The 14,696-nt window shown below is 51.1% G+C and overlaps 1 protein-coding gene across 6 annotated transcripts in view; it reads left to right on the top strand.

Moving 5' to 3' along the window:
* The window catches only part of Gdpd5 (glycerophosphodiester phosphodiesterase domain containing 5), a 92,758-nt gene that overhangs the window by 12,095 nt on the left and 65,967 nt on the right, over nucleotides 1–14,696 (top strand). Inside the window, exon 2 of one of the 6 annotated variants that reach the window (XM_087211947.1) lies at nucleotides 7,265–7,460. The exons of the other annotated variants lie outside the window; for them this stretch is intronic. The gene's annotated coding sequence lies outside the window, so the exon portion shown is untranslated. The remainder of the gene's footprint in view (nucleotides 1–7,264; nucleotides 7,461–14,696) is intronic. 6 annotated transcript variants of the gene reach the window in all.

The raw sequence follows: 14,696 nt of genomic DNA, 5'->3' as shown, positions 1-14,696 counted from the left end.
GCTCTTCCAGACTTCCTGTCTGTGAATTTTCTTCTACAACCTCTCCCCTTCCCTCCCCTGCTCTCTCCTTCCTTCTGCTTCCTTCCCCTCCCCTCCCCTCTCCTCCTCTTCCCTCTCAGTCTTCAAGGGACCAGATACCTCTTTTATTTACCCCAAGTCTTCCATTCATGACGCTGTCTGACATGGCCTAGTATCCCCAGGGCCTAACAGTGCATAGGAGGTACTTTAAAAATGTTTGTCCTATGTATAATTGTGTTAATATATAGTGTACATGTAAGAAGCAGTTTTTCAGGCAGCTAGGTCTTTTGGTGTGCTTTGAAGCCCTCCTGTGTTCCCTAGACTTTTAAAAATAACTCTAATCATTTTGGTTAAAACCTTTGTAAAACACAAACACCACCCCCCACCACCCCCCGCAAAACCCAGCTTGATCATGTCCTTTCCCCGAATATGGCCAACATGGTTAACCTTGCAGGGATGGACCTCACAAACCCTGCCTGCTTTGTGGAGGATGCTGAGGCCTCTGCCTTCCTACACCTAATGACTCCAAGCCACTGCACTGTTGAGCTTGGTTTCTGGCTCTTCCCACCCTGTCCGTTCATTCTGCTGCCTACTGACCTGCCTCCAGCAGCCCTGGAACCTCTTTTCCCCTCCTTCTTATATGTGGCCTTCCTAATTTGACTCTTTTACTAGTTGTGGACTGATAAATGGGACAGTAGAATTTATTAAAATAAGATCATTCATTCATTCATTCATTCTTACCTATTCAACCAGGTTTTGTGAGCAGAACCACCTGGGCCTTGCTGGGGACCCATCAGTCCTGATGGAAGACCTCTGCATGGCTTGTGTGCAGTCGCCATATAACCACACTCTCCTGGCTGCACATGCAGGGAAATAATGATGCACATAGTGAATGCTAGCATAGGGCTTTACAGTTTGTAATCAACCTCTGCTTGCATCATCACACTAAACCTTCACAGCAGCCCTGAGAAGAACATTATCCCCAGTTTGCAGACCATAGAAGCAAAGCTGAGCAGGGTGAAGTTCCCTGTCTAATCGCCAACTCTTTGAGATCTCTGGCCTTTTACCTTCTTCCACCTCTGTGCTCTATGTGTAAGCCTATATGATGTCACCTGCTTTTCTGCCTCTCATTAAGAATTGTTGTTGATGGCTGAGGTCAGATTGTCTGCCTCCATAAAATGGTCATGCAAGGAATTGTGGCTTTGGCTGGGTGCCAGCCTTAAGCACACTTCAGCACACATACCTTGTTCTGTAGTGGACCCTCCTATGTACACTTCCCAAACTCTGCTCTGGGAATCCCTAGTTCCAGGGGGACACTAATAGGCCCCAGGATGCATGAGCATACAGACTTGGAAACTACTACATCACAGAACTCAGAACAGACCTTCTCAGGGCCTTTGGCATGTGGATTTGAACTAAGGTGACAGAGCATATAGCCATCCTTTCCCAAATGTGTTTGAATGTGCACCTCCTTTAACACACAGGAAGGTCTGGGGCTCAAGAAAGCTGATTCACTACTTGCACGGAAGATGAGTTCTTAGCGCTGTTTGCATTTTGAAAGTACATTGTGGGACACTGCTCAGCTCCAGGAAAGGCTTGGTAATAATGGTGGGACTATAGGGAACAAGAGCAAGGGGAAGGAGATATTTTTATTATTCATCCACCAAATCATCATACTTAAGGCATCCACTGTGTGCCAGGCATTGAGCCAGCACTGGAAAATGCCAAGACAAGTCTGACTAAGAATCTTCCACTTTGCTTCCCTGTGCTCACTAAGGGTTTTTAAAGAAAGGCAAATACAAGCCTTAAAAGGAAGAAGTCATTTTTTCATTGTTCCGGGTTGGGTGGTGGGTGGATGGGTGATACATTTACTCAACTAAATGGAGCTGTACCAAGCCCCTGCTTAATGCCAGGTCCTCACAGGGGCCTGAACAAGTAAATCTCTTCAGGACTGATGTACAGATGTTATGAGAGGTCAAGAGTATGGGGAGGTCCAGAGGAGGAATAGAAGGAGGGGCGGGAGCGCTTCCTTCTGTGGTCCATCAGCCCAAGCCTGGGGGCAGGGGCTTGAGTGAAGTTTTGCAAAGAGAAGATGGGACAGGGTTCTGGCCAGCAAGGAAGGGAGGGCATTCTCAGAAGAGCAACAGCTGGAGCAAAGGTATAAGGTGGTGATGCATGGAGGACATTATAAGGAGCCCTGGACAGCAGGGGTAGAGGTCAAGGGGAGCCATTGAATCTGGGGCTAGAGAAGTACTGGGGTAGATTATGAGCATCAGAACACCAGTGGAGTGGGTGCCCACCTGGCTGGTGCCCAGTAGGCATTTGTGGACGGAGCGGACTTGGACAAGTTCTGGGCCTCTATGGGCCTCAGGTTCCTCTCATTTGTGATCAGGTTAGGCCACTGAAAGTGGGCTCCAGTTATTCTGGATAAATGAAGGGAAGACCTGATCACCTCTTCCCTAGCCTTGAGGTCTTCTGGGCTGTCCTACCTGTGCCGGGGTCTGAGGCTTCCTGGGTAGGGGCAGACCACTTACTGCCTCCTCATCCTAGAATGCCCTGGTAGCCTTGCTCATGGCTGTTACAGGGCTCCAAGGCTCCACATGAGCAAGAGTAGGGTGCGGTGAGGAGAAGGGAGCTGAGCCAGGCCAGAGCTGAGGGTTGTGTGCCTGCAGTAGCATGGTATGGGGGATAAATTCTGCTTTGTGAAAACGGGCAAGATACTTAGCCTCTGATCTTCAGTGTCCTCATCTATAAAATGGGAATCATAGTAATTCCCACACCAGGCATTTGTGAGGATTCAGTGAGATAAAATTTGTGAACAAATATTACAAACTGACTTAACCTCCATACATAAACAGTTCTGGCCATCAGTAATATTTGTCCAGTTTCTATTAATCCCCAGCTCACTGGCCTGCTCACCCCCTTTTCTAGAAGTGCTCCCTTGTGGTGGGACTCTCTGTTCCCCATTTAGGCTTCTCCTACCAGGTAGGTTTTATCCAGGCCACAGCAGTAGGAGCCTGTGAATTATGTACAAGTTGTACGTTCAGGCCCGTACTGTGTGTCTGCAGCCCAGTGTCTGTGTGCATTGAACAGGGAGGGAAATCCTGCTGCCCCTCCTGTCTCCTGGGCCCAGGGCCAGATGCTGCTCCCTCCCCAGCTTCCCACCCTCTGGGAAGGGGGAAGTACATGTCAAGAACTCCCCCTGCTCCCTAATTTGTCTCCCTTGCTCACAGGTGAGGTCCAGTGGGGCCTGCTCACATACAGTGGACTCTGTCTCTGGGTAGCTGGTAGAGGGTGGACAGTTGGAGTTGGTGGGCGTAGGGTCTAAGGGGAAGAACAAGATGGTCACCCCCTCTATCTCTTCCACTTATCTCCATCAGTCATCCTGAATCTCTGGTATGGATGCTGCTTTATTTCAGCTTGGCCTGTAGCACCCAGTCTGAGGAGCCCTTGCCTGTCCACATAGAGAACTTGGTCAAAGCCATACCGCCCAGAAAGTGGTACAAGAGAACAGGGCTAGATGTGCCCAGCATTCCTTCCCCTCTCAATGCCTTTGTGCCTGAGCAGCTCCCAGATGGTGTCCTGGCCCCACCAGGGCAGCCTAGAGGGCAGTCAACTGGCAAGGCTGGCCCCAGAGGCTGCACAGATGCTCTCTCTGCTTGGGTTGGGACTGTGTGCATGTGTGTGTATTCCTGTGCATGTGTGTGTGCCTTGGGGTGACAGGCAGGGAGAAGAATATAGTGAATATCATAAACTTAAGCAGGTTATTAAAAAAAGAACTCTTCCCCTGTCTGTGCTTGTACATGTGTCTACGTGTGGGTGTGGGTGTGGGTGTGGTGCTGGAAATTGAACCCAGGCCCTTGCACATGCTAGCAAGCATTCTACCACTGAGCCGTACTTCCTAGCCCACCACTTGTCTTAAAAAGGCCAATCAGGAGCACAGTGGTTCCTGTCCTGACTCTACCTCTTTGCTTGTGCAGCATGGTTTTATACTTGGCCTTGCTGAGCCTCTGCTGTGAGGTGCAGTTAATAAGCGCAACTTACAAGGCTGGAGCAAGGTCAAAGCAAACAACCCAGTGGGTGGCTTACTTAGTAGGGTTCCAGGTACATATTAGGACACCAGTTTGCAGGTAAGGTCCAACTCCAGGCAGAGCAATGAAGCTGGTGTTTTCTCTTTTTATTATTGTGTATTAAGTTTACAAATGCCTTTAGTTATTTGCTCTGTGACCTCTGTAAGCAAAAAGGAGGAAAAATGTCCACTAAGCTCCTGGAAATGGTCAGGACAGTAGAAATCATCAGGAGCCTGTCCCTCCAGCACTTGATGTCTGTTACCTTCCCTCAGACACTAGGGAAGACCTGGTGTCAGGCAGCCCTGGGTGCAAGTCCTCATTCTGTCAAATTAGCCAGGTGACCTGAGTGAGTCCTTAATCCTCTCTGTCCCTATAAAATGGAAGGTACATAGACCAAACTCTTGAGGTTCTGTGAAGTTCAGATGAGAAACATATTATAAAATCCTTCTAGGGTAGAAATAATCCAGTAGATAGTGGGTGTATGGGGGAGCTGGAGTAGGATGCCTGGGGTGCAGGTCAAGGGTCCAGGCAGCCAGGGCTGTGTTCCCAGTCCTGATGGGCAGGCTTTGTGATCACCAGCCAAGTAGAGATTCATTTGCTTTCTTTAATAGAACAGCTGGTTAATTAACCTCTGAATGCTCCTGAAAAGTGTCCTATAAGTGTCCCCAGCACGTGTCAGGGTCAGCCGTAGCCAGACCATGTGTGTGCTCAGCTGGCCAGCCTTGAGCATGAGTCTGTGACCCACTCTCCTATCCCCTGATTCTCAGCTTATCTCTTGGATGACCTTGTGGAACAGCCACTGTGTCAGAGACTGAGGGTGCAGGAGTCAGTCTTGCCTCGGGATCTCTAGTTCTGGATCAGTGGAAGGGAGGAATCCAGAGAAGGACCAATGGTGGGGACCCGGCCAAGGATCGTGACAGTTGTACCCCTAACCTGAGAACAATCTTCCTGGCTTTGCCACCAACTCTATGTTCAACCTTGAGCATGTAAACTTCCTCTTGTGGGCCTGAGCTTCCCATCTAAAAGTGGGTGGCTAGGGGAGGTAGTCCCATGGAAGCTGTGGGCAGAAGAAGCAAAGAAGTGTAAGCAGAGGAGGAATTTCTCAGCCAACTGGGCTTGGTTCTTACTACAGTCCTCCAGCCTCCAGGGTATGACCTTGGACAATTCACCTGGCAACTGAAATCTTGTCTGATGGGGGTGGCGGGCCCTGCTGTCACAGAGCAGACACAAGTGGGATGCCTTGCACAGCAGTGTCTGGTGGTAGTGGGCCACATGGCAGCTTTGTCCCCCATCTTTCCCTGTTTTTCCTGCAGTGCCCAGAGGCTCCCCAGCAGACCAGGGGTAACGTGGGGTTATGGAAGCATTGCAGACCTCAGTGCTGAGTCCTACTGGCTGTGCACACTGCTTCTCTGCCTGAGGACCCCAGAGTCAGAGTACACTGGCATCCCTGCATCTTACGGGACAGAGGGGAGGGTAGCGTAGGGTGAGGTGCGCTCTAGAGCTGGTGTCCCATCTTTGTTGGCAACTTGGTCCACTGGAGCCATGGACTCTTTCCCAAATCTTGGAAGTATTGGATTGTGGAACCTGAGAATGTTGGCCCTATGAAATCAAGACTTAGAAGTGACGTTGGAGGTCATTAAACCCAAACCTCCTTACAGCCCCTTTGCAAACTCCCTGAACACCCCAGAGGCCCTCCTGTGGGCCTGGGCTCTATTCAGGTCACAGGTCTGCCCCCCAGCCTCCTGTGGTCCTAGCTGATCTCAGGTCCCACCTGTGTGAATGATCAGCTGGGACAGCTCATATGTTGCTGGGCAGCTGGGAGGGAACCAGGCCCCTGCTCAGCCAAGAATAGAAAGCTTTGTTCGATTTAAGTAGCAGCTCCATCACATTAGCCTCCCGCCAGGCCCCTGGGAGCTTATTAAGCTGATCTGGGGCCACCCTGGGTCCTCCTGGTAGAGGGGCTTCCCCAGGATTTCACTCCTAGTTGCAGGGGATAGTGATTTTTCCTTTTTCCATCAAGTAAAGCTCAGTCCCCCACATTCTCCTCTTCCTCCCTAGGGCCAACTGGAGAACATGTCCCAGTGTCCTGGGGGACAGTCTCTTCTGGGATGAGTTCAAACAAACAAACAAACCCGCCTTTGAGCAGCACAAACAGATGGATGAAAATGGCTTTGTCTGAAAGGAGAGAATGGATAGTGGCGACTGCTATTGAGTGCCTACTGTGTGCCAGGTTCTGGGCTCAGCATTTGGTGTCTTCTCATCTAACCTTCCCCACAGGCTGTGGAGAGGTGTCCTTGTCCCCATGGTACAGATAAGGACCCAGGCCCGAATAGTACTTGGTAGAGCTGGGTTTGGAACCAAGAGCTCTCCCATCCTTCTAGGGGAGAAACTAGGAATTCCTGAGAGTCAAGGGGAAGGGGTGAGAGTCAGAATTCTTGGAGAGTGCTCCGGGCATGGAGGATTTTGTGTCTGTGGCTGCATGAATCATCCTTTACTTTATGTTGAAGTCCTTTCTACTTTTGGCAGCATAGAGCAGGAGAAACAGCGATGGGCTGGAAATAGGAATTGTGATCCTATCACGTCTCAGATTCCCTTTCTGTGAAGTTGGCAGAGGCTGCTTGGGGCAGGATCGAGAGGCCAAAACCTCAGATTCCTGACCAGAGTGTTTCGGTCTTTCTTGTCTACAATCCTTGGTGCTTCCACTTCCCCCTCCCCCTCAAAGATTATTTCCAGTGCAAGAATTAGAAGGACACCTAGGAATCCTAGGTCACCTTCTGATTGCACACATGAGAAGACTGAGTCCTCAGGACAGAGAATGGCCCAAGCTCATGCAGTGAGTGGACCTATGGGTACATAGGAGGTGTTCAAGAAATCTCTTCTTCCAAGCCTTCTTCTTGCCTTTCTCTGGAGCATTGCTTTTAGAAGAAGACTTAGAGGGCTAAAGTAGCCAGGGGCCTCGAGAGAGCTGCATCCCGGAAGGGAGGCAGGGAGTAGGGTCTAAGCCTTTGTTTGTATTGGCCCTGGCCTGTTTATGCTTATCCAAATCCTGCCCAAGTCCACATAACATACAATTTATCATCTTAACCATTTTAAGTATATAATTCGATAGTTTTAACAATATTAACGCTGTGTGCAATGGATCTCTAGAGCTGGGTTTTCTGTTTTTTGCTTTTCAGTTCTGGGGATTGAACCCAGGCTCACTCATGCTAGTCGAGCACTCTCACTGAGCTACATCCCCAGCCCTGATTGCCAGTGCTCTTTCGCCATGCAAAACTGGAACTCCTAACTGGCTAAGTAGCCACTTCCCATCTGCCTTCCCCAGCCCCCACTCTACTTTCTGTTTCTGTGAATTTGACTGCTTCAGAGACCTCCGTAAGTGGAATCCAGTATTCCTCACTGTGACTGGCTTATTTTTTGTTTGTCTGTTTGTTGAAACAGGGTCTTGCTATGTAGTTCAGGCTGGTCTTGAGCTCACAATTAACCCAGGTGGGCCTTGAACTCTGGGCGATCCTCTTGCCTCAGCTTCCCGCATTCTGGGATTACAGAAGTATGCTACTATGCCCAGCTTGTGACTGGGTTATTTGACTTAGCATAATGGCCTACATGTTCGTCTGTATTGTAAGAAATGTTAGGCTTTCCTTCCTTTTAAGGCAGGGTAATATTCCACTGTGTGGACAGACCACATTTTGTCTGTCCATCCACCTATCAATGGACACTTAGGTTACTTCTACCTCTTGCCTATTGTGGTAAGAGTGGGAGTTTTAGCCAAGTGTGATGGCACACACCTATAGTCCCAGCTACTGAGGAAGCTGAGGCAGAAGAATTCCAAGTTTGATCCCTGCCTGGGCAACTTAGCAGGGCAATGTTTCAAACTAAAATTAAAAGGGGTTGGGGATGCAGCTTGGGGGTAGAGCACTTGCCTAGCATGCATGAGGTCCTACATACACGCACACACACACACTGAAGAGTGGGAGTCTTGAAATTGGGTGGTACTGGGTTGGACCCTACATCCAGCATCACTTTAGCTATGAATCTGAGTTTCACCCTGCTGTCTGCCCTACCCTAGGGGGCTGCTGGAAGGAGCGGAGTTGGTGCCTGTAACAAAGGCCTGGCACACAGCAAGCTCACAGTGAGCAGTAGCAGGATTCATCGTCATTACCACTGTACTTCTAGGGACAGATCCCTTTAGTACAAGGGTTATAGGACCCACACACCCACATCTCACCTGCACACCAGTCATGAGGCCAGTGTAGTACCTTGTGAGACTTAATATATTAAAGCTCGAGAGCACTTGGATCCAGAGAGGGACAGGGACTTGTCCAAGTTCACACAGCCAGTCAGTGGCCATGCAGGATGAAACTCAGGTCTCCAGCCTCCTATGTGGCCCCCAGGTCCTGACCTTAGGTGGGCTTAGGTCCCTGGGGACCTGTATATAGCCCTGCAAGTTTTGGCCTGGAGGAGGCAGGGAGCACAGACGTGTGCATCTCAGGGAGCAGAGGTCTGTAGCACCTGCCAGCCTCCCTGACCCCCTCTATATCCTCAGGACTGTGGATAGAGAACCTGTCCTAGCAACAAGGGACTTAGGTCACACTCATTTGCATGGTGTGGTCTTATTTAAGGTCCTTGCCTTGCAACTCTGAGCTCACTGTCTGCTTTTGGTCACTCTCATGTAGTCTTTCACTTGCTTAATCTTCCCTTTAGTCATTTATTCAGCAATCATTCCCTGAGGCCTGCCATGGCTGGGATGCAATCAGACCTTGGAGACAGGATGGCATAGCAGGGAAAAGTAGATTCTGGGGCTAAATGCCTGAGTTCAAATCCTTGCTCTGCCAGTTTCTTCCTCTGTGACCTTGGACAACTTGCCTAACCTCTCTGTGCTGTGGAGCCTTCTTCTCTAAAGCAAGGAAAATGACAGTTCCTGCTTTACAGTTGTCCCAGTTACTCCTGTTGCATAATAAATCACCCCCAAACTTAGTGACTTTCTATAAAACCAGTGACTTCATCATCTCAGTTTCTGTAGGCCAGGGGTTTAAAGCAGGCTTAACTGGGTGATTCTGGCTTGGGTTCTCTTTGTCAAATGGTGCCTGACCATTGAGGATGGGAGCAGCTGGGATGGCTGCCTGTCTTGCTCTTCATGTAGCCATGGGGCTTCCTTTTCTGTAGGCTTGGTTGAGTCCCACAGCATGGCAGCCTCCAAGCAGTCCAGGTATCCTCATGCAGCTCAGAGCTCCAGCAAGTGTCCCAGTGAATGCGGCAGGAGCCGGGTCACATTTAATAACCTGGCCTTGGAAGCCTCAGAGTGTGACTTCAGCCACCCCCACCCCAGATTCAAGTGGGGCTACACAGACCCCACGTCTCCTGGGAAGGGTGTCAGAGTTTCACTGTAAGAAGAGCGTGGGGGATGGGAGGAGCTGCTGCAGATGTCTTTGGAAATACAATCTGCCACAGTCTTAAGGGCTATGTGAGTCAAAACAGGAAATGCCTAGAACAATGCCTAGGCATTGCATATAAGTGGTAGCTATATATAGCCAGGGGTGATTTTGACCATATGCAATTTACTCATTATGTGCTGGCTTTAGGACCTGACTGACAGTAGTAAAGCCAGTCCATCATTTCCCATTTGGGTACTGAAGGATCTATAGGAGTTTACCAAGCAGAGGTGTGGGAAGTATGCTATGCAGAAGGAATCAGTTGTGCAAAGGTATAAAATTGGAGAATAAAGCCCCTAAGGCAGGAAATAGCTCCAACTGGTAGGGCTTCCATGAAGTGCAGAGGAGACTGTAAAGGAGAGTTGAGGCCTGATTGAGAAAAGCTCTGCAGGTTGGGTTTGTACTTGATCCTGGGGGTTCCAGAGAGTTCTTGACTGATTCTCACAGTTATGACGGACTGGGGTACCATAAAGGGGAAGCCACTTCCATGGTGGAATCAGCGGGATGAGGAGAGGTACTAGACCTGGAGGATGACAGGGCGAGGACAGGGTTGAGGGGGAAAAAAGGCAGGTGTTGGCCATGTGTCACTTGTATCCGTTTTGAGTGTGATGTGCACTCCCACTTGCTTTCCCTGCCCTTGCAATACAGTGGACACTGTGAGTCTTATCTTCTCAGGTTGGCGGTGCTGTAGGGGAGGTTAACCGCTTTGGCAGAGGGCTTGAGGAGCCACCAGTGGCCTCCTCCACTGCCTCCAGCCCCCTCTATGGAAAACAGCCTGAGGCCTCCTCTCCTCTTCTGGATTTGGCTATAGCCTCAGGATCCAAACAGACAGGGCTGTCCTGACTCTCCAGAAGCCCTGTGCTGCTGTCAGGAGAGCTAACCCTGAGCCCTGCCAGGCCAGCCTGCACTCCAGGTGAGGTGGTGGCTCGAGTCCATTCTCTTTCCGTGATGCTCCTGTCCCCATGAGCCTGACTCTACTCATCTGCATATGCCTCCATCAGCCATGCTTGTGCCTGTGTGTCCTCTTGTCTTACCTCTTACCTGTGTCTTTGAGTGTGCACTCTGTGTATCTTTGTATGTCTGCTGGCATGTTTGCATGTGTGCGTATGCATGTGTGAGGTGGGCCCCCTTGGCTCTTTCTGGGCCGCTCACAATAGCTCCTTTGTAAGTGACAGGCAGATGGGGTGCTTCAAGAAAGGCCTGAGTTTGCATGTGTTTCACACCCTAGGAGGAGCAGAGCAAGGACACAGCCCCAAGGGCCTGTGGACTGACCTCATCAGTGGGGCAAAATCAGCAGGGATGCAAGTTCCTAGATTTGAGAGACCTCTCTGGGGCCCAGGGGCTGAGCTTGGGCTGGGTTCTGAGGCCTAAGATCAGAGAAGACACTGACCCTACCTTCCAGAGACAGCCTGGGCATCAAATATGCTGTTGGACACTAGCAGGGTTGTAGAACTGGGGGGCAGTGTGGGGCACAGGACAACAGCTGAAGAAGGTGCTTCTGAGTTTGTGGGGAATCTTGGAGGGCTTTTTGGGTGGAGCCTTTGCTAGATTCCAGGGATGCTTGGGGGGAGATGAGAGGAAAGAGGTGGGGGCTGCAAACAGGGCCTGGTGTCTGTGGAACTTAGGGATTTGAGGGAGAGGTAGGTGGGGAGGGAGTGTCTCATCTTCCAGGCTGGCAGAGGGAGAGAACGGACACACCTTGATATGGGGAAGGGCTTGGGTGGTGCAGTAATATTCAGGCCTGGGCAGAGACATGAGCCAGCGGGGGGCTGGGAAGTGGACGTGAAGCTGGAAGAAAACCAGCAAGTGTGACTAGGAAGCTAGGGAAGGGGAACATTTCCAGGAGAGCCAGGTCTGGTGTCAGCTGAGGACCAAGAAGTATCCAGCAGATTTGCCTCCATGGAAGCCATTTGTGAACTTGGTGGAAACGGGGTGGAGGGTTTAGCAGTGGACTGATGGAAATGGAGACAGGAGTGTAGATAGCTCTCACATGTTCAGCGAGAAAGCAAGGTAGGCCGGAGAGGCTGGAGGGGGATGGACTGGGAAAGACTCAGGCCTGTTTGTGCCTGGCTAGAAGGAGCTCACCTGCTGGGGGGGGGGGGGTGCCCCAAAACACCGGCTGGCACCCTTCCTCTGCAGCAGGTCCAGAGGGTCCCTGGAGGGGTGACCCTTTCTGCAGGGTGATTGTGTAAGACAGAGGATAAGGAGGGGCCTTGGAGGCAGCCCTCATCCTACCCTAGCTGCTGCAAGGCTCCAGAGCCTCTGTCTGTCTTTCCGTCCCCAGAGTGGCAGCAGCTACTCTAGGGTGTGGGGAGGATCTTATGAGTCCTGGACACCCTGAGCACCCTCGTAAACCAGGTGCAAGTCTGGAGGGGACTCCGGGGACTAGGCAGGGTTCACCTCCATGGTTTTTGTGTCTTTGGTCACTGAGCTTCCTTCATAGATACTTCAAACAAGAAAGGCCTGGGAAGGTCAGGACAGGTATTCCTTGCTTTGGAGGATGCCACACCCAGCACTACCCCAAGGCCCCACTCTCAGTACTGGAAAGTTCTTTCTTTGAACCTGGCCTCAATTTTGTGTTGTGTGCTCCCTCCAGGTGAACTTGCTGAGCCCTGCCCTGTGGAGCCAGGCCTATAAGCCAGCCGCTCTGAATGTGGGCCAGTGTTTTTACAACTTGTTTTCATGAAGTTGGTTTGAAAAGTCCCTGCATTCTCAGCATGTCAGACCCACCCTGATTCACAAGGATTGACCAAAACAGGGCTCAGGCCAATTCGAGGAATCTGAGGCCTTAGTCATCCTTCTTGGACCTTCCACAGACTCTCAACTCTCATCCTTTCCTTCCAGTAAAAAAAAAGGGAAGCCTAAAAGACCAGAGGGTGACAGCTGCGTTCGAGGACATAAACAGGCTCAAGTGATGCAGAAGTAGACAGAGGAGTGGGCGTTGAGGAGAGGGACCTGCACTCAGCCTTTCCAGGCCTCAATTGAAGCTCATGTTCTGCTGCCTGCCACGTTGGTTGGAGGGTGGGGGTTAACATCAAGTCAACTCTTCAGGTCCCAGGGCCTCAGGTTCCTCATATCTGCAGTAGAACTCCTAGCACCAACCTCAGAGATGTCTGACGTTGGGTGATGCAGAAGCAGACCCTGAGACAGAAGTCATGTGAGAGTGATTTGTTAGAAGTTTTCCAGGAGAGAAACTGCTAAGGGAATAAGGAGAGTTGAAGCAAAATAAGAAGAAGAGAGAGGCAAGAGACGATTTAAGCCAGCTCTGTGCAGGGAATGGTGGTCCAGGCCGGCAAAAGAGCTCTGAGGACAGTGCCAACTACACCCAAGGTTGACCCTCCAGGGACAAGGAGGCTGGGGAATTTACACAGGTCACTGGTAAAAGGCACCTTGGGGCATCTTTGGGTAAAAGAATCCAGTAATTGGCTCTAAGGGGTCTCGGGAGGGACCATATACCCAGCTGTTCCCAAAAGGTAAAAAGGTCCCAAGGGGATATGTGTGGCGTGAGACAGTCCGCTTCAGGGGATTATGTGTAGATCATGTGAGATGCAGCACGAGGTGTTGTTCTGGGCCTGGTGGTACACACCTGTAGTCCCAGCACTCAGGAGACCGAGGCAGGAGGGCCTGTCTTGACTACATAGTGAGTTCAAGGCCAGCCTGAATGGCATAGTGAGACCCTGTCTCAAAACACAAAAAAAGCCACGTAAGGTGCTGATTGCCTAGAACCTGGGTTCAGTAAGTAGCAACTGTTGGGAAGGCCATGTGCAGAATGGGGAACCCCAGGTGTGTGAGGGCAGCCAGGGCCAGTACCTTGCGAGAGCTGTGCTAGGCCCTTGCTGCCCCCTTGTCGCCCCCAGGTCTTCTCTTGCTCAGCCCCAGAAGCCCCCAAGTCCCCCAGTCTCCCAGAAGGCATGGTTTCGGCCAACCTGTCCAACTTAGCCAGCCCCAGAGGCCGCCCGGGAGGTCACCCTGGTGGTCTGCTGTGTTTGTTCCTCCCAGCCCACCTCTTTGGCCCAAGGGGTATGGATGAAGATCGGGAGATGGGCAGGGCTTATGGGCAGAGGTTAGGTCAGGGCCCTGGAGACTCTGAACAGCTTGGAGGAAATAAAGGCCCTTGTAGCCTCTCCCCTCCTGCATTTGACTTTTCTTCACAGCCCACCGTTGTGTCTACTGCTGAAATTTTTCCATGTAAAGTGCTCAGATCTCTTGGGAGCTTGTGTTGGGCAGCATGTCCCAGGAAAGGGCAAACAGAAGACTACTCTGGACTAAATCATAAGATCTGACTATATGACTTTAGCTGCTGATGTCAGCCTAGAGTGGTACCCACCCTGACGCCTGTAATGTTCCTTAGAACATAGCAAGAGATGTCACCTTAAATCTGGCCTCCCCACTCAGGCCTCTGGGGGTCCAGCCCTGCAGGATGCAATGAGCTTGAGTTTTACTTCAGACTCTGTCACTTGCTGTGTGACCTTGGCCAAGTCACTTCCCCTCTCTGAGCCCCAGTGCCCCATGTTCCTAACCAAAGTTCTATATGTGGTGACCTAAAATCAGGTGACTTCAACATAGGGTTAATCCCTGTTTGACATAGCTGATGCCCAGAGAAGTAAAGTGATTTGCTTGTGACCACACAGCCAAACAGCAAAGCTGAGAGGGCCAGGATGTGCTCCTAGCCCCATGGCCCTTTCTCAGATCTGCTCTGGGCCCCCAGCCTGGCCCCTCTGTGACTGTGAGGGTGGACAGAACCGAAACAGCAGTTACTGCTGCTTCCTCACTAGCAAGCACTCAGGGAGGGCCTGCTGTATAAGGCTTCTGTGCTCAGATGGGTGCAAGCCTGCCCTCGGCCCGTTTAATGCCCAGTCCGCTGCAAGGCTCTGCCCCACCTTGAGGCTGAGGAACATGCAGAGCCTAGGGGTGAGGGGAGGACATGGAGTGTGGCCCCAGGGAAGAAGCAGTCTAGAGGTTCTGTACCCTGCTGGAGGCAGGGAAGGGCTGGCAGTTCCCTGGAAACAGCTTGCTTGCTTCAAGTGCGGCCATCCTGTGCCACCAATAAGGCCCCATTCTGTACCTGGTCCTTGCTGCCTTTGTGCACACGTCCTCTTGGTGTGTCTGTCTCCACCATCAGACCACGGCTTCTCCTTCCCGAGCCACTGCACACACCAGGAGCTCAGAATCTCTGTTG

This window comes from Heterocephalus glaber, unplaced genomic scaffold (genome assembly GCF_053883595.1).
Source record: "Heterocephalus glaber isolate CG9 unplaced genomic scaffold, H.glaber_assembly_v1.0 deba00001428, whole genome shotgun sequence".
In the NCBI taxonomy this organism is placed as follows: Eukaryota; Metazoa; Chordata; class Mammalia; order Rodentia; family Bathyergidae; genus Heterocephalus; species Heterocephalus glaber.
Note: the sequence above shows the minus strand (reverse complement) of the source record. Positions and strands in the feature narration are given on the sequence as shown.